This window comes from Camelus dromedarius, unplaced genomic scaffold (genome assembly GCF_036321535.1).
Source record: "Camelus dromedarius isolate mCamDro1 unplaced genomic scaffold, mCamDro1.pat HAP1_SCAFFOLD_41, whole genome shotgun sequence".
Lineage (NCBI taxonomy): Eukaryota > Metazoa > Chordata > Mammalia > Artiodactyla > Camelidae > Camelus > Camelus dromedarius.
Window position 1 is genome coordinate 241,644 of NW_026989840.1, and position 23,906 is coordinate 265,549.

Here is a 23,906-nt window from a genome sequence, read left to right on the forward strand (position 1 = left end):
TGCAACCCGTTCCCTTGGTGCTAGATGAACGAACGTCTCTCCACTTGCTCTGTTCTGAGAGATAAGTGTGTGTGAAAGCCGTACTTCACCTAGCTTGTTGGGAACACAAAGTTTCTTTTCAGTTGCAAACTCCATTCCATACATATATATGGGGAGGTACAAGCTCCAACTCGTTTTTACAGTGAAAACTGCAGGAACTTCAAACCGGCACTAGGAAACAGACTGAGAAATCAGAGAAAAAGTGTCCCCTGCAACCAGTTCCCTTGGTGCTAGATGAACGAACGACTCTCCACTTGCTCAGTTCTGAGAGATATGTGTGTGTGAAAGCCGTCCTTCACCTAGCTTGTTGGGAACACAAAGTTTCTTTTCAGTTGCAAACTCCATTCCATACATATATATGGGGAGGTACAAGCTCCAACTCGGTTTGCCAGTGAAAACTGCAGGAACTTCAAACCGGCACTAGGAAACAGACTGAGGAAGCAGAGAAAAAGTGTCTCCTGCAACACGTTCCCTTGGTGCTAGATGAACGAACGTCTCTCCACTTGCTCAGTTCTGAGAGATAAGTGTGTGTGAAAGCCGTCCTTCACCTAGCTTGTTGGGAACACAAAGTATCTTTTCAGTTGCAAACTCCATTCCATACATATATATGGGGAGGAACTAGCTCCAACTCGGTTTGACAGTGAAAACTGCAGGAACTTCAAACCGGCATTAGGAAACAGACTGAGAAAGCAGAGAAAAAGTGTCTCCTGCAACCCGTTCCCTTGGTGCTAGATGAACGAAAGTCTCTCCACTTGCTCAGTTCTGAGAGATAAGTGTGTGTGAAAGCCGTCCTTCACCTAGCTTGTTGGGAACACAAAATTTCTTTTCAGTTGCAAACTCCATTCCATACATATATATGGGGAGGTACCAGCTGCAACTCGGTTTTACAGTGAAAACTGCAGGAACTTCAAACCGTCACTAGGAAACAGACTGAGAAAGCAGAGAAAAAGTTTCTCCTGAAACCCGTTCCCTTGGTGCTAGATGAACGAACGTCTCTCCACTTGCTCAGTTCTGAGAGATAAGTGTGTGTGAAAGCCGTCCTTCACCTAGCTTGTTGGGAACACAAAGTTTCTTTTCAGTTGCAAACTCCATTCCATACATATATATGGGGAGGTAGAAGCTCCAACTCGGTTTGACAGTGAAAACTGCAGGAACTTCAAACCGGCACTAGGAAACAGACTGAGAAAGCAGAGAAAAAGTGTCTCCTGCAACCCGTTCCCTTGGTGCTAGATGAACGAACGTCTCTACACTTGCTCAGTTCTGAGAGATAAGTGTGTGTGAAAGCCGTCCTTCACCTAGCTTGTTGGGAACACAAAGTTTCTTTTCAGTTGCAAACTCCATTCCATACATATATATGGGGAGGTACTAGCTCCAAATCGGTTTTACACTGAAAACTGCAGGAACTTCAAACCGGCACTAGGAAACAGACTGAGAAAGCAGAGAAAAAGTGTCTCCTGCTACCCGTCCCCTTGGTGCTAGATGAACGAACGTCTCTCCACTTGCTCAGTTCTGAGAGATAAGTGTGTGTGAAAGCCGTCCTTCACCTAGCTTGTTGGGAACACAAAGTTTCTTTTCAGTTGCAAACTCCATTCCATACATATATATGGGGAGGAACTAGCTCCAACTCGGTTTGACAGTGAAAACTGCAGGAACTTCAAACCGGCATTAGGAAACAGACTGAGAAAGCAGAGAAAAAGTGTCTCCTGCAACCCGTTCCCTTGGTGCTAGATGAACGAACGTCTCTCCACTTGCTCAGTTCTGAGAGATAAGTGTGTGTGAAAGCCGTCCTTCACGTAGCTTGTTGGGAACACAAAGTTTCTTTTCAGTTGCAAACTCCATTCCATACATATATATGGGGAGGTACCAGCTCCAACTCGGTTTTACAGTGAAAACTGCAGGAACTTCAAACCGTCACTAGGAAACAGACTGAGAAAGCAGAGAAATAGTGTCTCCTGAAACCCGTTCCCTTGGTGCTAGATGAACGAACGTCTCTCCACTTGCTCAGTTCTGAGAGATAAGTGTGTGTGAAAGCCGTCCTTCACCTAGCTTGTTGGGAACACAAAGTTTCTTTTCAGTTGCAAACTCCATTCCATACATATATATGGGGAGGTACCAGCTCCAACTCGGTTTGACAGTGAAAACTGCAGGAACTTCAAACCGGCACTAGGAAACAGACTGAGAAAGCAGAGAAAAAGTGTCTCCTGCAACCCGTTCCCTTGGTGCTAGATGAACGAACGTCTCTACACTTGCTCAGTTCTGAGAGATAAGTGTGTGTGAAAGCCGTCCTTCACCTAGCTTGTTGGGAACACAAAGTTTCTTTTCAGTTGCAAACTCCATTCCATACATATATATGGGGAGGTACTAGCTCCAAATCGGTTTTACACTGAAAACTGCAGGAACTTCAAACCGGCACTAGGAAACAGACTGAGAAAGCAGAGAAAAAGTGTCTCCTGCTACCCGTCCCCTTGGTGCTAGATGAACGAACGTCTCTCCACTTGCTCAGTTCTGAGAGATAAGTGTGTGTGAAAGCCGTCCTTCACCTAGCTTGTTGGGAACACAAAGTTTCTTTTCAGTTGCAAACTCCATTCCATACATATATATGGGGAGGAACTAGCTCCAACTCGGTTTGACAGTGAAAACTGCAGGAACTTCAAACCGGCATTAGGAAACAGACTGAGAAATCAGAGAAAAAGTGTCTCCTGCAACCCGTTCCCTTGGTGCTAGATGAACGAACGTCTCTCCACTTGCTCAGTTCTGAGAGATAAGTGTGTGTGAAAGCCGTCCTTCACGTAGCTTGTTGGGAACACAAAGTTTCTTTTCAGTTGCAAACTCCATTCCATACATATATATCGGGAGGTACCAGCTCCAACTCGGTTTTACAGTGAAAACTGCAGGAACTTCAAACCGTCACTAGGAAACAGACTGAGAAAGCAGAGAAAAAGTGTCTCCTGAAACCCGTTCCCTTGGTGCTAGATGAACGAACGTCTCTCCACTTGCTCAGTTCTGAGAGATAAGTGTGTGTGAAAGCCGTCCTTCACCTAGCTTGTTGGGAACACAAAGTTTCTTTTCAGTTGCAAACTCCATTCCATACATATATATGGGGAGGTACTAGCTCCAACTCGGTTTGACAGTGAAAACTGCAGGAACTTCAAACCGGCACTAGGAAACAGACTGAGAAAGCAGAGAAAAAGTGTCTCCTGCAACCCGTTCCCTTGGTGCTAGATGAACGAACGTCTCTCAACTTGCTCAGTTATGAGAGAAATTTATGTGTGAAAGCCGTCCTTCACCTAGCTTGTTGGGAACACAAAGTTTCTTTTCAGTTGCAAACTCCATTCCATACTTATATAAGGGGAGGTACTAGCTCCAACTCGGTTTGACATTGAAAAAGGCAGGGACTTCAAACCGGCACTAGGGATCAGACTGAGAAAGCAGAGAAAAAGTGTCTCCTGCAACCCGTTCCCTTGGTGCTAGATGAACGAACGTCTCTCCACTTGCTCAGTTCTGAGAGATAAGTGTGTGTGAAAGCCGTCCTTCACCTAGCTTGTTGGGAACACAAAGTATCTTTTCAGTTGCAAACTCCATTCCATACATATATATGGGGAGGAACTAGCTCCAACTCGGTTTGACAGTGAAAACTGCAGGAACTTCAAACCGGCATTAGGAAACAGACTGAGAAAGCAGAGAAAAAGTGTCTCCTGCAACCCGTTCCCTTGGTGCTAGATGAACGAACGTCTCTCCACTTGCTCACTTCTGAGAGATAAGTGTGTGTGAAAGCCGTCCTTCACCTAGCTTGTTGGGAACACAAAGTTTCTTTTCAGTTGCAAACTCCATTCCATACATATATATGGGGAGGTACAAGCTCCAACTCGGTTTGCCAGTGAAAACTGCAGGAACTTCAAACCGGCACTAGGAAACAGACTGAGGAAGCAGAGAAAAAGTGTCTCCTGCAACACGTTCCCTTGGTGCTAGATGAACGAACGTCTCTCCACTTGCTCAGTTCTGAGAGATAAGTGTGTGTGAAAGCCGTCCTTCACCTAGCTTGTTGGGAACACAAAGTTTCTTTTCAGTTGCAAACTCCATTCCATACATATATATGGGGAGGAACTAGCTCCAACTCGGTTTGACAGTGAAAACTGCAGGAACTTCAAACCGGCATTAGGAAACAGACTGAGAAAGCAGAGAAAAAGTGTCTCCTGCAACCCGTTCCCTTGGTGCTAGATGAACGAACGTCTCTCCACTTGCTCAGTTCTGAGAGATAAGTGTGTGTGAAAGCCGTCCTTCACGTAGCTTGTTGGGAACACAAAGTTTCTTTTCAGTTGCAAACTCCATTCCATACATATATATGGGGAGGTACCAGCTCCAACTCGGTTTTACAGTGAAAACTGCAGGAACTTCAAACCGTCACTAGGAAACAGACTGAGAAAGCAGAGAAAAAGTGTCTCCTGAAACCCGTTCCCTTGGTGCTAGATGAACGAACGTCTCTCCACTTGCTCAGTTCTGAGAGATAAGTGTGTGTGAAAGCCGTCCTTCACCTAGCTTGTTGGGAACACAAAGTTTCTTTTCAGTTGCAAACTCCATTCCATACATATATATGGGGAGGTACTAGCTCCAACTCGGTTTGACAGTGAAAACTGCAGGAACTTCAAACCGGCACTAGGAAACAGACTGAGAAAGCAGAGAAAAAGTGTCTCCTGCAACCCGTTCCCTTGGTGCTAGATGAACGAACGTCTCTCAACTTGCTCAGTTATGAGAGAAATTTATGTGTGAAAGCCGTCCTTCACCTAGCTTGTTGGGAACACAAAGTTTCTTTTCAGTTGCAAACTCCATTCCATACTTATATAAGGGGAGGTACTAGCTCCAACTCGGTTTGACATTGAAAAAGGCAGGGACTTCAAACCGGCACTAGGGATCAGACTGAGAAAGCAGAGAAAAAGTGTCTCCTGCAACCCGTTCCCTTGGTGCTAGATGAACGAACGTCTCTCCACTTGCTCTGTTCTGAGAGATAAGTGTGTGTGAAAGCCGTCCTTCACCTAGCTTGTTGGGAACACAAAGTATCTTTTCAGTTGCAAACTCCATTCCATACATATATATGGGGAGGAACTAGCTCCAACTCGGTTTGACAGTGAAAACTGGAGGAACTTCAAACCGGCACTAGGAAACAGACTGAGAAAGCAGAGAAAAAGTGTCTCCTGCAACCCGTTCCCTTGGTGCTAGATGAACGAAAGTCTCTCCACTTGCTCAGTTCTGAGAGATAAGTGTGTGTGAAAGCCGTCCTTCACCTAGCTTGTTGGGAACACAAAGTTTCTTTTCAGTTGCAAACTCCATTCCATACATATATATGGGGAGGTACCAGCTGCAACTCGGTTTTACAGTGAAAACTGCAGGAACTTCAAACCGTCACTAGGAAACAGACTGAGAAAGCAGAGAAAAAGTTTCTCCTGAAACCCGTTCCCTTGGTGCTAGATGAACGAACGTCTCTCCACTTGCTCAGTTCTGAGAGATAAGTGTGTGTGAAAGCCGTCCTTCACCTAGCTTGTTGGGAACACAAAGTTTCTTTTCAGTTGCAAACTCCATTCCATACATATATATGGGGAGGTAGAAGCTCCAACTCGTTTTGACAGTGAAAACTGCAGGAACTTCAAACCGGCACTAGGAAACAGACTGAGAAAGCAGAGAAAAAGTGTCTCCTGCAACCCGTTCCCTTGGTGCTAGATGAACGAACGTCTCTACACTTGCTCAGTTCTGAGAGATAAGTGTGTGTGAAAGCCGTCCTTCACCTAGCTTGTTGGGAACACAAAGTTTCTTTTCAGTTGCAAACTCCATTCCATACATATATATGGGGAGGTACTAGCTCCAAATCGGTTTTACACTGAAAACTGCAGGAACTTCAAACCGGCACTAGGAAACAGACTGAGAAAGCAGAGAAAAAGTGTCTCCTGCTACCCGTCCCCTTGGTGCTAGATGAACGAACGTCTCTCCACTTGCTCAGTTCTGAGAGATAAGTGTGTGTGAAAGCCGTCCTTCACCTAGCTTGTTGGGAACACAAAGTTTCTTTTCAGTTGCAAACTCCATTCCATACATATATATGGGGAGGAACTAGCTCCAACTCGGTTTGACAGTGAAAACTGCAGGAACTTCAAACCGGCATTAGGAAACAGACTGAGAAAGCAGAGAAAAAGTGTCTCCTGCAACCCGTTCCCTTGGTGCTAGATGAACGAACGTCTCTCCACTTGCTCAGTTCTGAGAGATAAGTGTGTGTGAAAGCCGTCCTTCACGTAGCTTGTTGGGAACACAAAGTTTCTTTTCAGTTGCAAACTCCATTCCATACATATATATGGGGAGGTACCAGCTCCAACTCGGTTTTACAGTGAAAACTGCAGGAACTTCAAACCGTCACTAGGAAACAGACTGAGAAAGCAGAGAAAAAGTGTCTCCTGAAACCCGTTCCCTTGGTGCTAGATGAACGAACGTCTCTCCACTTGCTCAGTTCTGAGAGATAAGTGTGTGTGAAAGCCGTCCTTCACCTAGCTTGTTGGGAACACAAAGTATCTTTTCAGTTGCAAACTCCATTCCATACATATATATGGGGAGGAACTAGCTCCAACTCGGTTTGACAGTGAAAACTGCAGGAACTTCAAACCGGCATTAGGAAACAGACTGAGAAAGCAGAGAAAAAGTGTCTCCTGCAACCCGTTCCCTTGGTGCTAGATGAACGAACGTCTCTCCACTTGCTCACTTCTGAGAGATAAGTGTGTGTGAAAGCCGTCCTTCACCTAGCTTGTTGGGAACACAAAGTTTCTTTTCAGTTGCAAACTCCATTCCATACATATATATGGGGAGGTACAAGCTCCAACTCGGTTTGCCAGTGAAAACTGCAGGAACTTCAAACCGGCACTAGGAAACAGACTGAGGAAGCAGAGAAAAAGTGTCTCCTGCAACACGTTCCCTTGGTGCTAGATGAACGAACGTCTCTCCACTTGCTCAGTTCTGAGAGATAAGTGTGTGTGAAAGCCGTCCTTCACGTAGCTTGTTGGGAACACAAAGTTTCTTTTCAGTTGCAAACTCCATTCCATACATATATATGGGGAGGAACTAGCTCCAACTCGGTTTGACAGTGAAAACTGCAGGAACTTCAAACCGGCATTAGGAAACAGACTGAGAAAGCAGAGAAAAAGTGTCTCCTGCAACCCGTTCCCTTGGTGCTAGATGAACGAACGTCTCTCCACTTGCTCAGTTCTGAGAGATAAGTGTGTGTGAAAGCCGTCCTTCACGTAGCTTGTTGGGAACACAAAGTTTCTTTTCAGTTGCAAACTCCATTCCATACATATATATGGGGAGGTACCAGCTCCAACTCGGTTTTACAGTGAAAACTGCAGGAACTTCAAACCGTCACTAGGAAACAGACTGAGAAAGCAGAGAAAAAGTGTCTCCTGAAACCCGTTCCCTTGGTGCTAGATGAACGAACGTCTCTCCACTTGCTCAGTTCTGAGAGATAAGTGTGTGTGAAAGCCGTCCTTCACCTAGCTTGTTGGGAACACAAAGTTTCTTTTCAGTTGCAAACTCCATTCCATACATATATATGGGGAGGTACTAGCTCCAACTCGGTTTGACAGTGAAAACTGCAGGAACTTCAAACCGGCACTAGGAAACAGACTGAGAAAGCAGAGAAAAAGTGTCTCCTGCAACCCGTTCCCTTGGTGCTAGATGAACGAACGTCTCTCAACTTGCTCAGTTATGAGAGAAATTTATGTGTGAAAGCCGTCCTTCACCTAGCTTGTTGGGAACACAAAGTTTCTTTTCAGTTGCAAACTCCATTCCATACTTATATAAGGGGAGGTACTAGCTCCAACTCGGTTTGACATTGAAAAAGGCAGGGACTTCAAACCGGCACTAGGGATCAGACTGAGAAAGCAGAGAAAAAGTGTCTCCTGCAACCCGTTCCCTTGGTGCTAGATGAACGAACGTCTCTCCACTTGCTCTGTTCTGAGAGATAAGTGTGTGTGAAAGCCGTCCTTCACCTAGCTTGTTGGGAACACAAAGTATCTTTTCAGTTGCAAACTCCATTCCATACATATATATGGGGAGGAACTAGCTCCAACTCGGTTTGACAGTGAAAACTGGAGGAACTTCAAACCGGCACTAGGAAACAGACTGAGAAAGCAGAGAAAAAGTGTCTCCTGCAACCCGTTCCCTTGGTGCTAGATGAACGAAAGTCTCTCCACTTGCTCAGTTCTGAGAGATAAGTGTGTGTGAAAGCCGTCCTTCACCTAGCTTGTTGGGAACACAAAGTTTCTTTTCAGTTGCAAACTCCATTCCATACATATATATGGGGAGGTACCAGCTGCAACTCGGTTTTACAGTGAAAACTGCAGGAACTTCAAACCGTCACTAGGAAACAGACTGAGAAAGCAGAGAAAAAGTTTCTCCTGAAACCCGTTCCCTTGGTGCTAGATGAACGAACGTCTCTCCACTTGCTCAGTTCTGAGAGATAAGTGTGTGTGAAAGCCGTCCTTCACCTAGCTTGTTGGGAACACAAAGTTTCTTTTCAGTTGCAAACTCCATTCCATACATATATATGGGGAGGTAGAAGCTCCAACTCGTTTTGACAGTGAAAACTGCAGGAACTTCAAACCGGCACTAGGAAACAGACTGAGAAAGCAGAGAAAAAGTGTCTCCTGCAACCCGTTCCCTTGGTGCTAGATGAACGAACGTCTCTACACTTGCTCAGTTCTGAGAGATAAGTGTGTGTGAAAGCCGTCCTTCACCTAGCTTGTTGGGAACACAAAGTTTCTTTTCAGTTGCAAACTCCATTCCATACATATATATGGGGAGGTACTAGCTCCAAATCGGTTTTACACTGAAAACTGCAGGAACTTCAAACCGGCACTAGGAAACAGACTGAGAAAGCAGAGAAAAAGTGTCTCCTGCTACCCGTCCCCTTGGTGCTAGATGAACGAACGTCTCTCCACTTGCTCAGTTCTGAGAGATAAGTGTGTGTGAAAGCCGTCCTTCACCTAGCTTGTTGGGAACACAAAGTTTCTTTTCAGTTGCAAACTCCATTCCATACATATATATGGGGAGGAACTAGCTCCAACTCGGTTTGACAGTGAAAACTGCAGGAACTTCAAACCGGCATTAGGAAACAGACTGAGAAAGCAGAGAAAAAGTGTCTCCTGCAACCCGTTCCCTTGGTGCTAGATGAACGAACGTCTCTCCACTTGCTCAGTTCTGAGAGATAAGTGTGTGTGAAAGCCGTCCTTCACGTAGCTTGTTGGGAACACAAAGTTTCTTTTCAGTTGCAAACTCCATTCCATACATATATATGGGGAGGTACCAGCTCCAACTCGGTTTTACAGTGAAAACTGCAGGAACTTCAAACCGTCACTAGGAAACAGACTGAGAAAGCAGAGAAAAAGTGTCTCCTGAAACCCGTTCCCTTGGTGCTAGATGAACGAACGTCTCTCCACTTGCTCAGTTCTGAGAGATAAGTGTGTGTGAAAGCCGTCCTTCACCTAGCTTGTTGGGAACACAAAGTATCTTTTCAGTTGCAAACTCCATTCCATACATATATATGGGGAGGAACTAGCTCCAACTCGGTTTGACAGTGAAAACTGCAGGAACTTCAAACCGGCATTAGGAAACAGACTGAGAAAGCAGAGAAAAAGTGTCTCCTGCAACCCGTTCCCTTGGTGCTAGATGAACGAACGTCTCTCCACTTGCTCACTTCTGAGAGATAAGTGTGTGTGAAAGCCGTCCTTCACCTAGCTTGTTGGGAACACAAAGTTTCTTTTCAGTTGCAAACTCCATTCCATACATATATATGGGGAGGTACAAGCTCCAACTCGGTTTGCCAGTGAAAACTGCAGGAACTTCAAACCGGCACTAGGAAACAGACTGAGGAAGCAGAGAAAAAGTGTCTCCTGCAACACGTTCCCTTGGTGCTAGATGAACGAACGTCTCTCCACTTGCTCAGTTCTGAGAGATAAGTGTGTGTGAAAGCCGTCCTTCACGTAGCTTGTTGGGAACACAAAGTTTCTTTTCAGTTGCAAACTCCATTCCATACATATATATGGGGAGGAACTAGCTCCAACTCGGTTTGACAGTGAAAACTGCAGGAACTTCAAACCGGCATTAGGAAACAGACTGAGAAAGCAGAGAAAAAGTGTCTCCTGCAACCCGTTCCCTTGGTGCTAGATGAACGAACGTCTCTCCACTTGCTCAGTTCTGAGAGATAAGTGTGTGTGAAAGCCGTCCTTCACGTAGCTTGTTGGGAACACAAAGTTTCTTTTCAGTTGCAAACTCCATTCCATACATATATATGGGGAGGTACCAGCTCCAACTCGGTTTTACAGTGAAAACTGCAGGAACTTCAAACCGTCACTAGGAAACAGACTGAGAAAGCAGAGAAAAAGTGTCTCCTGAAACCCGTTCCCTTGGTGCTAGATGAACGAACGTCTCTCCACTTGCTCAGTTCTGAGAGATAAGTGTGTGTGAAAGCCGTCCTTCACCTAGCTTGTTGGGAACACAAAGTTTCTTTTCAGTTGCAAACTCCATTCCATACATATATATGGGGAGGTACTAGCTCCAACTCGGTTTGACAGTGAAAACTGCAGGAACTTCAAACCGGCACTAGGAAACAGACTGAGAAAGCAGAGAAAAAGTGTCTCCTGCAACCCGTTCCCTTGGTGCTAGATGAACGAACGTCTCTCAACTTGCTCAGTTATGAGAGAAATTTATGTGTGAAAGCCGTCCTTCACCTAGCTTGTTGGGAACACAAAGTTTCTTTTCAGTTGCAAACTCCATTCCATACTTATATAAGGGGAGGTACTAGCTCCAACTCGGTTTGACATTGAAAAAGGCAGGGACTTCAAACCGGCACTAGGGATCAGACTGAGAAAGCAGAGAAAAAGTGTCTCCTGCAACCCGTTCCCTTGGTGCTAGATGAACGAACGTCTCTCCACTTGCTCTGTTCTGAGAGATAAGTGTGTGTGAAAGCCGTCCTTCACCTAGCTTGTTGGGAACACAAAGTATCTTTTCAGTTGCAAACTCCATTCCATACATATATATGGGGAGGAACTAGCTCCAACTCGGTTTGACAGTGAAAACTGGAGGAACTTCAAACCGGCACTAGGAAACAGACTGAGAAAGCAGAGAAAAAGTGTCTCCTGCAACCCGTTCCCTTGGTGCTAGATGAACGAAAGTCTCTCCACTTGCTCAGTTCTGAGAGATAAGTGTGTGTGAAAGCCGTCCTTCACCTAGCTTGTTGGGAACACAAAGTTTCTTTTCAGTTGCAAACTCCATTCCATACATATATATGGGGAGGTACCAGCTGCAACTCGGTTTTACAGTGAAAACTGCAGGAACTTCAAACCGTCACTAGGAAACAGACTGAGAAAGCAGAGAAAAAGTTTCTCCTGAAACCCGTTCCCTTGGTGCTAGATGAACGAACGTCTCTCCACTTGCTCAGTTCTGAGAGATAAGTGTGTGTGAAAGCCGTCCTTCACCTAGCTTGTTGGGAACACAAAGTTTCTTTTCAGTTGCAAACTCCATTCCATACATATATATGGGGAGGTAGAAGCTCCAACTCGTTTTGACAGTGAAAACTGCAGGAACTTCAAACCGGCACTAGGAAACAGACTGAGAAAGCAGAGAAAAAGTGTCTCCTGCAACCCGTTCCCTTGGTGCTAGATGAACGAACGTCTCTACACTTGCTCAGTTCTGAGAGATAAGTGTGTGTGAAAGCCGTCCTTCACCTAGCTTGTTGGGAACACAAAGTTTCTTTTCAGTTGCAAACTCCATTCCATACATATATATGGGGAGGTACTAGCTCCAAATCGGTTTTACACTGAAAACTGCAGGAACTTCAAACCGGCACTAGGAAACAGACTGAGAAAGCAGAGAAAAAGTGTCTCCTGCTACCCGTCCCCTTGGTGCTAGATGAACGAACGTCTCTCCACTTGCTCAGTTCTGAGAGATAAGTGTGTGTGAAAGCCGTCCTTCACCTAGCTTGTTGGGAACACAAAGTTTCTTTTCAGTTGCAAACTCCATTCCATACATATATATGGGGAGGAACTAGCTCCAACTCGGTTTGACAGTGAAAACTGCAGGAACTTCAAACCGGCATTAGGAAACAGACTGAGAAAGCAGAGAAAAAGTGTCTCCTGCAACCCGTTCCCTTGGTGCTAGATGAACGAACGTCTCTCCACTTGCTCAGTTCTGAGAGATAAGTGTGTGTGAAAGCCGTCCTTCACGTAGCTTGTTGGGAACACAAAGTTTCTTTTCAGTTGCAAACTCCATTCCATACATATATATGGGGAGGTACCAGCTCCAACTCGGTTTTACAGTGAAAACTGCAGGAACTTCAAACCGTCACTAGGAAACAGACTGAGAAAGCAGAGAAAAAGTGTCTCCTGAAACCCGTTCCCTTGGTGCTAGATGAACGAACGTCTCTCCACTTGCTCAGTTCTGAGAGATAAGTGTGTGTGAAAGCCGTCCTTCACCTAGCTTGTTGGGAACACAAAGTTTCTTTTCAGTTGCAAACTGCATTCCATACATATATATGGGGAGGTACTAGCTCCAACTCGGTTTGACAGTGAAAACTGCAGGAACTTCAAACCGGCACTAGGAAACAGACTGAGAAAGCAGAGAAAAAGTGTCTCCTGCAACCCGTTCCCTTGGTGCTAGATGAACGAACGTCTCTCCACTTGCTCAGTTCTGAGAGATAAGTGTGTGTGAAAGCCGTCCTTCACCTAGCTTGTTGGGAACACAAAGTTTCTTTTCAGTTGCAAACTCCATTCCATACATATATATGGGGAGGTACTAGCTCCAACTCGGTTTGACAGTGAAAACTGCAGGAACTTCAAACCGGCACAAGGAAACAGACTGAGAAAGCAGAGAAAAAGTTTCTCCTGCAACCCGTTCCCTTGGTGCTAGATGAACGAACGTCTCTCCACTTGCTCAGTTCTGAGAGATAAGTGTGTGTGAAAGCCGTCCTTCACCTAGCTTGTTGGGAACACAAAGTTTCTTTTCAGTTGCAAACTCCATTCCATACATATATATGGGGAGGTACTAGCTCCAAATCGGTTTTACACTGAAAACTGCAGGAACTTCAAACCGGCACTAGGAAACAGACTGAGAGAGCAGAGAAAAAGTGTCTCCTGCTACCCGTCCACTTGGAGCTAGATGAACGAACGTCTCTCCACTTGCTCTGTTCTGAGAGATAAGTGTGTGTGAAAGCCATCCTTCACCTAGCTTGTTGGGAACACAAAGTTTCTTTTCAGTTGCAAACTCCATTCCATACATATATATGGGGAGGTACTAGCTCCAACTCGGTTTGACAGTGAAAACTGCAGGAACTTCAAACCGGCACTAGGAAACCGACTGAGAAAGCAGAGAAAAAGTGTCTCCTTCAACCCGTTCCCTTGGTGCTAGATGAACGAACGTCTCTCCACTTGCTCAGTTCTGAGAGATAAGTGTGTGTGAAAGCCGTCCTTCACCTAGCTTGTTGGGAACACAAAGTTTCTTTTCAGTTGCAAACTCCGTTCCATACATATATATGGGGAGGTAGAAGCTCCAACTCGGTTTTACAGTGAAAACTGCTGGAACTTCAAACCGGCACTAGGTAACAGACTGAGAAAGCAGAGAAAAAGTTTCTCCTTCAACCCGTTCCCTTGGTGCTAGATGAACGAACGTCTCTCCACTTGCTCAGTTCTGAGAGATAGGTGCGTGAGAAAGCCGTCCTTCTCCTTGCTTTTTGGGAACACAAAGTTTCTTTTCATTTGCAAACTCCATTCCATACATATATATGGGGAGGTAGAAGCTCCAACTCGGTTTGACAGTGAAAAAGGCAGGAACTTCAAACCGGCACTAGGAAACAGACTGAGAAAGCAGAGAAAAAGTGTCTCCTGCAACCCGTTCCCTTGGTGCTAGATGAACGAACGTCTCTCCACTTGCTCAGTTCTGAGAGATAATTGCGTGTGAAAGCCGTCCTTCACCTAGCTTTTTAGGAACACAAAGTTTCTTTTCAGTTTCAAATTCCATTCCATACATATATATGGGGAGGTACAAGCTCCAACTCGGTTTCACAGTGAAAACTGCAGGAACTTCAAACCGGCACTAGGAAACAGACTGAGAAAGCAGAGAAAAAGTGTCTCCTGCAACCCGTTCCCTTGGTGGTAGATGAACGAACGTCTCTCCACTTGCTCAGTTCTGAGAGACAAGTGTGTGTGAAAGCCGCTCTTCACCAAGCTTGTTGGGAACACAAAGTTTCTTTTCAGTAGTAAACTCCATTCCATACATATATATGGATAGATACTAGCTCCAAATCGGTTTGACAATGAAAACTGCAGGAACTTCAAACCGGCACTAGGAAACAGACTGAGAAAGCAGAGAAAAAGTGTCTCCTGCAACCCATTCCCTTGGTGCTAGATGAACGAACGTCTCTCCACTTGCTCAGTTCTGAGAGATAAGTGTGTGTGAAAGCCGTCCTTCACCTAGCTTGTTGGGAACACAAAGTTTCTTTTCAGTTGCAAACTCCATTCCATACATATATATGGGGAGGTACTAGCTCCAACTCGGTTTGACAGTGAAAACTGCAGGAACTTCAAACCGGCACTAGGAAACAGACTGAGAAAGCAGAGAAACAGTGTCTCCTGCAACCCGTTCCCTTGGTGCTAGATGAACGAACGTCTCTCCACTTGCTCAGTTCTGAGAGATAAGTGTGTGTGAAAGCCGTCCTTCACCTAGCTTATTGGGAACACAAAGTTTCTTTTCAGTTGCAAACTCCTTTCCATACATATATATGGGGAGGTACTAGCTCCAACTCGGTTTGACAGTGAAAACTGCAGGAACTTCAAACCGGCACTAGGAAACAGACTGAGAAAGCAGAGAAAAAGTGTCTCCTGCAAACCGTTCCCTTGGTGCTAGATGAACGAACGTCTCTCCACTTGCTCAGTTCTGAGAGATATGTGTGTGTGAAAGGCGTCCTTCACCTAGCTTGTTGGGAACACAAAGTTTCTTTTCAGTTGCAAACTCCATTCCATACATATATATGGGGAGGTACTAGCTCCAACTCGGTTTGACAGTGAAAACTGCAGGAACTTGAAACCGGCACTAGGAAACAGACTGAGAAAGCAGAGAAAAAGTGTCTCCTGCAACCCGTTCCCTTGGTGCTAGATGAACGAACGTCTCTCCAATTGCTCAGTTCTGAGAGATAAGTGTGTGTGAAAGCCGTCCTTCACCTAGCTTGTTGGGAACACAAAATTTCTTTTCAGTTGCAAACTCCATTCCATACATATATATGGGGAGGTACTAGCTCCAACTCGGATTTAAAGTGAAAACTGCAGGAACTTCAAACCGGCACTAGGTAACAGACTGAGAAAGCAGAGAAAAATTATCTCCTGCAAACCGTTCCCTTGGTGCTAGATGAACGAACGTCTCTCCACTTGCTCAGTTCTGAGAGATAAGTGTGTGTGAAAGCCGTCCTTCACCTAGCTTGTTGGGAACACAAAGTTTCTTTTCAGTTGCAAACTCCTTTCCATACATATATATGGGGAGGTACTAGCTCCAACTCGGTTTGACAGTGAAAACTGCAGGAACTTCAAACCGGCACTAGGAAACAGACTGAGAAAGCAGAGAAAAAGTGTCTCCTGCAACCCGTTCCCTTGGTGCTAAATGAACGAACGTCTCTCCACTTGCTCAGTTCTGAGAGATATGTGTGTGTGAAAGCCGTCCTTCACCTAGCTTGTTGGGAACACAAAGTTTCTTTTCAGTTGCAAACTCCATTCCATACATATATATGGGGAGGTACTAGCTCCAACTCGGTTTGACAGTGAAAACTGCAGGAACTTCAAACCGGCACTAGGAAACAGACTGAGAAAGCAGAGAAAAAGTGTCTCCTGCAACCCGTTCCCTTGGTGCTAGATGAACGAACGTCTCTCCACTTACTCAGTTCTGAGAGATAAGTGTGTGTGAAAGCCGTCCTTCACCTAGCTTGTTGGGAACACAAAGTTTCTTTTCAGTTGCAAACTCCTTTCCATACATATATATGGGGAGGTACAAGCTCCAACTCGGTTTGACAGTGAAAACTGCAGGAACTTCAAACCTGCACTAGGAAACAGACTGAGAAAGCAGAGAAAAAGTGTCTCCTGCAACCCGTTCCATTGGTGCTAGATGAACGAACGTCTCTCCACTTGCTCAGTTCTGAGAGATATGTGTGTGTGAAAGCCGTCCTTCACCTAGCTTGTTGGGAACACAAAGTTTCTTTTCAGTTGCAAACTCCATTCCATACATATATATGGGGAGGTACTAGCTCCAACTCGGTTTGACAGTGAAAACTGCAGGAACTTCAAACCGGCACTAGGAAACAGACTGAGAAAGCAGAGAAAAAGTGTCTCCTGCAACCCGTTCCCTTGGTGCTAGATGAACGAACGTCTCTCCAATTGCTCAGTTCTGAGAGATAAGTGTGTGTGAAAGCCGTCCTTCACCTAGCTTGTTGGGAACACAAAATTTCTTTTCAGTTGCAAACTCCATTCCATACATATATATGGGGAGGTACTAGCTCCAACTCGGATTTAAAGTGAAAACTGCAGGAACTTCAAACCGGCACTAGGTAACAGAATGAGAAAGCAGAGAAAAATTGTCTCCTGCAAACCGTTCCCTTGGTGCTAGATGAACGAACGTCTCTCCACTTGCTCAGTTCTGAGAGATAAGTGTGTGTGAAAGCCGTCCTTCACCTAGCTTGTTGGGAACACAAAGTTTCTTTTCAGTTGCAAACTCCATTCCATACATATATAAGGGGAGGTACTAGCTCCAACTCGGTTTTACAGTGAAAACTGCAGGAACTTCATACCGGCACTAGGAAACAGACTGAGAAAGCAGAGAAAAAGTGTCTCCTGCAACCCGTTCCCTTGGTGCTAGATGAACGAACGTCTCTCCTCTTGCTCAGTTCTGAGAGATAAGTGTGTTTGAAAGCCGTCCTTCACCTAGCTTGTTGGGAACACAAAGTTTCTTTTCAGTTGCAAACTCCATTCCATACATATATATGGGGACGAACTAGCTCCAACTCGTTTTGACAGTGAAAACTGCAGGAACTTCAAACCGGCACTAGGAAACAGTCTGAGAAAACAGAGAAATAGTGTCTCCTGCAACCCGTTCCCTTGGTGCTAGATAAACGAACGTCTCTCCACTTGCTCAGTTCTGAGAGATAAGTGTGTGTGAAAGCCGTCCTTCACCTAGCTTGTTGGGAACACAAAGTTACTTTTCAGTTGCAAACTCCTTTCCATACATATATATGGGGAGGTACTAGCTCCAACTCGGTTTGACAGTGAAAACTGCAGGAACTTCAAACCGGCACTAGGAAACAGACTGAGAAAGCAGAGAAAAAGTGGCTCCTGCAACCCGTTCCCTTGGTGCTAGATGAACGAACGTCTCTCCAATTGCTCAGTTCTGAGAGATAATTGTGTGTGAAAGCCGTCCTTCACCTAGCTTGTTGGGAACACAAAATTTCTTTTCAGTTGCAAACTCCATTCCATACATATATATGGGGAGGTACTAGCTCCAACTCGGATTTAAAGTGAAAACTGCAGGAACTTCAAACCGGCACTAGGTAACAGACTGAGAAAGCAGAGAAAAATTGTCTCCTGCAAACCGTTCCCTTGGTGCTAGATGAACGAACGTCTCTCCACTTGCTCAGTTCTGAGAGATAAGTGTGTGTGAAAGCCGTCCTTCACCTAGCTTGTTGGGAACACAAAGTTTCTTTTCAGTTGCAAACTCCATTCCATACATATATATGGGGAGGTACTAGCTCCAACTCGGTTTTACAGTGAAAACTGCAGGAACTTCATACCGGCACTAGGAAACAGACTGAGAAAGCAGAGAAAAAGTGTCTCCTGCAACCCGTTCCCTTGGTGCTAGATGAACGAACGTCTCTCTTCTTGCTCAGTTCTGAGAGATAAGTGTGTTTGAAAGCCGTCCTTCACCTAGCTTGTTGGGAACACAAAGTTTCTTTTCAGTTGCAAACTCCATTCCATACATATATATGGGGACGAACTAGCTCCAACTCGTTTTGACAGTGAAAACTGCAGGAACTTCAAACCGGCACTAGGAAACAGACTGAGAAAACAGAGAAAAAGTGTCTCCTGCAACCCGTTCCCTTGGTGCTAGATAAACGAACGTCTCTCCACTTGCTCAGTTCTGAGAGATAAGTGTGTGTGAAAGCCGTTCTTCACCTAGCTTGTTGGGAACACAAAGTTTCTTTTCAGTTGCAAACTCCATTCCATACATATATATGGGGAGGTACTAGCTCCAACTCGGTTTGACAGTGAAAACTGCAGGAACTTCAAACCGGCACTAGGAAACAGACTGAGAAAGCAGAGAAAATGTGTCTCCTGCAACCCGTTCCCTTGGTGCTAGATGAACGAACGTCTCTCCACTTGCTCAGTTCTGAGAGATAAGTGTGTGTGAAAGCCGTCCTTCACCTAGCTTGTTGGGAACACAAAGTTTCTTTTCAGTTGCAAACTCCATTCCATACATATATATGGGGAGGTACTAGCTCCAACTCGGTTTTACAGTGAAAACTGCAGGAACTTCAAACCGGCACTAGGAAACAGACTGAGAAAGCAGAGAAAAAGTGTCTCCTGCAACCCGTTCCCTTGGTGCTAGATGAACGAACGTCTCTCCACTTGCTCAGTTCTGAGAGATAAGTGTGTGTGAAAGCCGTCCTTCACCTAGCTTGTTGGGAACACAAAGTTTCTTTTCAGTTGCAAACTCCATTCCATACATATATATGGGGAGGTACTAGCTCCAACTCGGTGTGACAGTGAAAACTGCAGGAACTTCAAACCGGCACTAGGAAACAGACTGAGAAAGCAGAGAAAAAGTGTATCCTGCAACCCGTTCCCTTGGTGCTAGATAAACGAAAGTCTCTCCACTTGCTCACTTCTGAAATATAAGTGTGTGTGAAAGCCGTCCTTCACCTAGCTTGTTGGGAACACAAAGTTTCTTTCAGTTGCAAACTCCATTCCATACATATATATGGGGAGGTACTAGCTCCAACGCGGTTTGACAGTGAAAACTGCAGGAACTTCAAACCGGCACTAGGAAACTGACTGAGAAAGCAGAGAAAAAGTGTCTCCTGCAACCCGTTCCCTTGGTGCTAGATGAAAGAACGTCTCTCCACTTGCTCAGTTCTGAGAGATAAGTGTGTGTGAAAGCCGTCCTTCACCTAGCTTGTTGGGAACACAAAGTTTCTTTTCAGTTGCAAACTCCATTCCATACATATATATGGGGAGGTACTAACTCCAACTCGGTTTTAAAGTGAAAACTGCAGGAACTTCAAACCGGCACTAGGTAACAGACTGAGAAAGCCGAGAAAAAGCGTCTCCTGCAAACCGTTCCCTTGGTGCTAGATGAACGAAAGTCTCTCCACTTGCTCATTTCTGAGAGATAAGTGTGTGTGAAAGCCGTCCTTCACCTAGCTTGTTGGGAACACAAAGTTTCTTTTCAGTTGCAAACTCCATTCCATACATATATATGGGGAGGTACAAGCTCCAACTCGGTTTGACAGTGAAAACTGCAGGAACTTCAAACCGGCACTAGGAAACAGACTGAGAAAGCAGAGAAAAAGTGTCTCCTGCAACCCGTTCCCTTGGTGCTAGATGAACGAACGTCTCTCCACTTGCTCAGTTCTGAGAGATAAGTGTGTGTGAAAGCCGTCCATCACCTAGCTAGTTGGGAACACAAAGTTTCTTTTCAGTTGCAAACTCCATTCCATACATATATATGGGGAGGTACCATCTCCAACTCGGTTTTACAGTGAAAACTGCAGGAACTTCAAACCGTCACTAGGAAACAGACTGAGAAAGCAGAGAAAAAGTGTCTCCTGAAACCCGTTCCCTTGGTGCTACATGAACGAACGTCTCTCCACTTGCTCAGTTCTGAGAGATAAGTGTGTGTGAAAGCCGTCCTTCACCAAGCTTGTTGGGAACACAAAGTTTCTTTTCAGTTGCAAACTCCATTCCATACAAATATATGGGGAGGTAATAGCTCCAACTCGGTTTTACAGTGAAAACTGCAGGAACTTCAAACCGGCACTAGGAAACAGACTGAGAAAGCAGAGAAAAAGTGTCTCCTGCAACCCGTTCCCTTGGTGCTAGATGAACGAACGTCTCTCCACTTGCTCAGTTCTGAGAGATAAGTGTGTGTGAAAGCCGTCCTTCACCTAGCTTGTTGGGAACACAAAGTTTCTTTTCAGTTGCAAACTCCATTCCATACATATATATGGGGAGGAACTAGCTCCAACTCCTTTTGACAGTGAAAACTGCAGGAACTTCAAACCGGCACTAGGAAACAGATTGAGAAAGCTGACAGAAAGTGTCTCCTGCAACCCGTTCCCTTGGTGCTAGATGAACGAACTTCTCTCCACTTGCTCAGTTCTGAGAGATAAGTGTGTGTGAAAGCCGTCCTTCACCTAGCTTGTTGGGAACACAAAGTATATTTTCAGTTGCAAACTCCATTCCATACATATATATGGGGAGGTAGAAGCTCCAAATCGGTTTTACAGTGAAAACTGCTGGAACTTCAAACCGGCACTAGGTAACAGACTGAGAAAGCAGAGAAAAAGTGTCTCCTGCTACCCGTCCCCTTGGTGCTAGATGAACGAACGTCTCTCCACTTGCTCAGTTCTGAGAGATAGGTGCGTGTGAAAGCCGTCCTTCTCCTAGCTTTTTGGGAACACAAAGTTTCTTTTCAGTTGCAAACTCCATTCCATACATATATATGGGGAGGTACAAGCTCCAACTCGGTTTGACAGTGAAAACTGCAGGATCTTCAAACCGGCACTAGGAAACAGACTGAGAAAGCAGAGAAAAAGTGTCTCCTGCAACCCGTTTCTTTGGTGCTAGATGAACGAACGTCTCTCCACTTGCTCAGTTCTGAGAGATAAGAGTGTGTGAAAGCCGTACTTCACCTAGCTTGTTGGGAACACAAAGTTTCTTTTCAGTTGCAAACTCCATTCCATACATATATATGGGGAGGTAGAAGCTCCAACTCCGTTTTACAGTGAAAACTGCAGGAACTTCAAACCGGCACTAGGAAACAGACTGAGAAAGCAGAGAAAAAGTGTCTCCTGCAACCCGTTCCCTTGGTGCTAGATGAACGAACGTCTCTCAACTTGCTCAGTTATGAGAGAAAATTATGTGTGAAAGCCGTCCTTCACCTAGCTTGTTGGGAACACAAAGTTTCTTTTCAGTTGCAAACTCCATTCCATACATATATATGGGGAGGTACTAGCTCCAACTCGGTTTGACATTGAAAAAGGCAGGAACTTCAAACCGGCACTAGGAAACAGACTGAGAAAGCAGAGAAAAAGTGTCTCCTGCAACCCGTTCCCTTGGTGCTAGATGAACGAACGTCTCTCCACTTGCTCTTTTCTGAGAGATAAGTGTGGGTGAAAGCCGTACTTCACCTAGCTTGTTGGGAACACAAAGTTTCTTTTCAGTTGCAAACTCCATTCCATACATATATATGGGGAGGTACAAGCTCCAACTCGTTTTTACAGTGAAAACTGCAGGAACTTCAAACCGGCACTAGGAAACAGACTGAGAAATCAGAGAAAAAGTGTCCCCTGCAACCCGTTCCCTTGGTGCTAGATGAACGAACGACTCTCCACTTGCTCAGTTCTGAGAGATATGTGTGTGTGAAAGCCGTCCTTCACCTAGCTTGTTGGGAACACAAAGTTTCTTTTCAGTTGCAAACTCCATTCCATACATATATATGGGGAGGTACAAGCTCCAACTCGGTTTTACAGTGAAAACTGCAGGAAATTCAAACCGGCACTAGGAAACAGACTGAGGAAGCAGAGAAAAAGTGTCTCCTGCAACCCGTTCCCTTGGTGCTAGATGAACGAACGTCTCTCCACTTGCTCAGTTCTGAGAGATATGTGCGTGTGAAAGCCGTCCTTCACCTAGCTTTTTGGGAACACAAAGTTTCTTTTCAGTTGCAAACTCCATTCCATACATATATATGGGGAGGTAGAAGCTCCAACTCGGTTTTACAGTGAAAACTGCTGGAACTTCAAACCGGCACTAGGTAACAGACTGAGAAAGCAGAGAAAAAGTGTCTCCTGCTACCCGTCCCCTTGGTGCTAGATGAACGAACGTCTCTCCACTTGCTCAGTTCTGAGAGATAGGTGCGTGTGAAAGTCGTCCTTCTCCTAGCTTTTTGGGAACACATAGTTTCTTTTCAGTTGCAAACTCCATTCCATACCTATATATGGGGAGGTACAAGCTCCAACTCGGTTTGACAGTGAAAACTGCAGGATCTTCAAACCGGCACTAGGAAACAGACTGAGAAAGCAGAGAAAAAGTGTCTCCTGCAACCCGTTCCTTTGGTGCTAGATGAACGAACGTCTCTCCACTTGCTCAGTTCTGAGAGATAAGAGTGTGTGAAAGCCGTACTTCACCTAGCTTGTTGGGAACACAAAGTTTCTTTTCAGTTGCAAACTCCATTCCATACATATATATGGGGAGGTAGAAGCTCCAACTCCGTTTTACAGTGAAAACTGCAGGAACTTCAAACCGGCACTAGGAAACAGACTGAGAAAGCAGAGAAAAAGTGTCTCCTTCAACCCGTTCCCTTGGTGCTAGATGAACGAACGTTTCTCAACTTGCTCAGTTATGAGAGAAAATTATGTGTGAAAGCCGTCCTTCACCTAGCTTGTTGGGAACACAAAGTTTCTTTTCAGTTGCAAACTCCATTCCATAATTATATATGGGGAGGTACTAGCTCCAACTCGGTTTGACATTGAAAAAGGCAGGAACTTCAAACCGGCACTAGGAAACAGACTGAGAAAGCAGAGAAAAAGTGTCTCCTGCAACCCGTTCCCTTGGTGCTAGATGAACGAACGTCTCTCCACTTGCTCTGCTCTGAGAGATAAGTGTGTGTGAAAGCCGTACTTCACCTAGCTTGTTGGGAACACAAAGTTTCTTTTCAGTTGCAAACTTCATTCCATACATATATATGGGGAGGTACAAGCTCCAACTCGTTTTTACAGTGAAAACTGCAGGAACTTCAAACCGGCACTAGGAAACAGACTGAGAAATCAGAGAAAAAGTGTCCCCTGCAACCCGTTCCCTTGGTGCTAGATGAACGAACGACTCTCCACTTGCTCAGTTCTGAGAGATATGTGTGTGTGAAAGCCGTCCTTCACCTAGCTTGTTGGGAACACAAAGTTTCTTTTCAGTTGCAAACTCCATTCCATACATATATATGGGGAGGTAGAAGCTCCAAATCCGTTTTACAGTGAAAACTGCAGGAACTTCAAACCGGCACTAGGAAACAGACTGAGAAAGCAGAGAAAAAGTGTCTCCTTCAACCCGTTCCCTTGGTGCTAGATGAACGAACGTCTCTCAACTTGCTCAGTTATGAGAGAAAATTATGTGTGAAAGCCGTCCTTCACCTAGCTTGTTGGGAACACAAAGTTTCTTTTCAGTTGCAAACTCCATTCCATACATATATATGGGGAGGTAGAAGCTCCAACTCGGTTTTACAGTGAAAACTGCTGGAACTTCAAACCGGCACTAGGTAACAGACTGAGAAAGCAGAGAAAAAGTGTCTCCTGCTACCCGTCCCCTTGGTGCTAGATGAACGAACGTCTCTCCACTTGCTCAGTTCTGAGAGATAAGTGTGTGTGAAAGTCGTCCTTCACCTAGCTTGTTGGGAACACAAAGTTTCTTTTCAGTTGCAAACTCCATTCCATACATATATATGGGGAGGTAGAAGCTCCAACTCGGTTTTACAGTGAAAACTGCTGGAACTTCAAACCGGCACTAGGTAACAGACTGAGAAAGCAGAGAAAAAGTGTCTCCTGC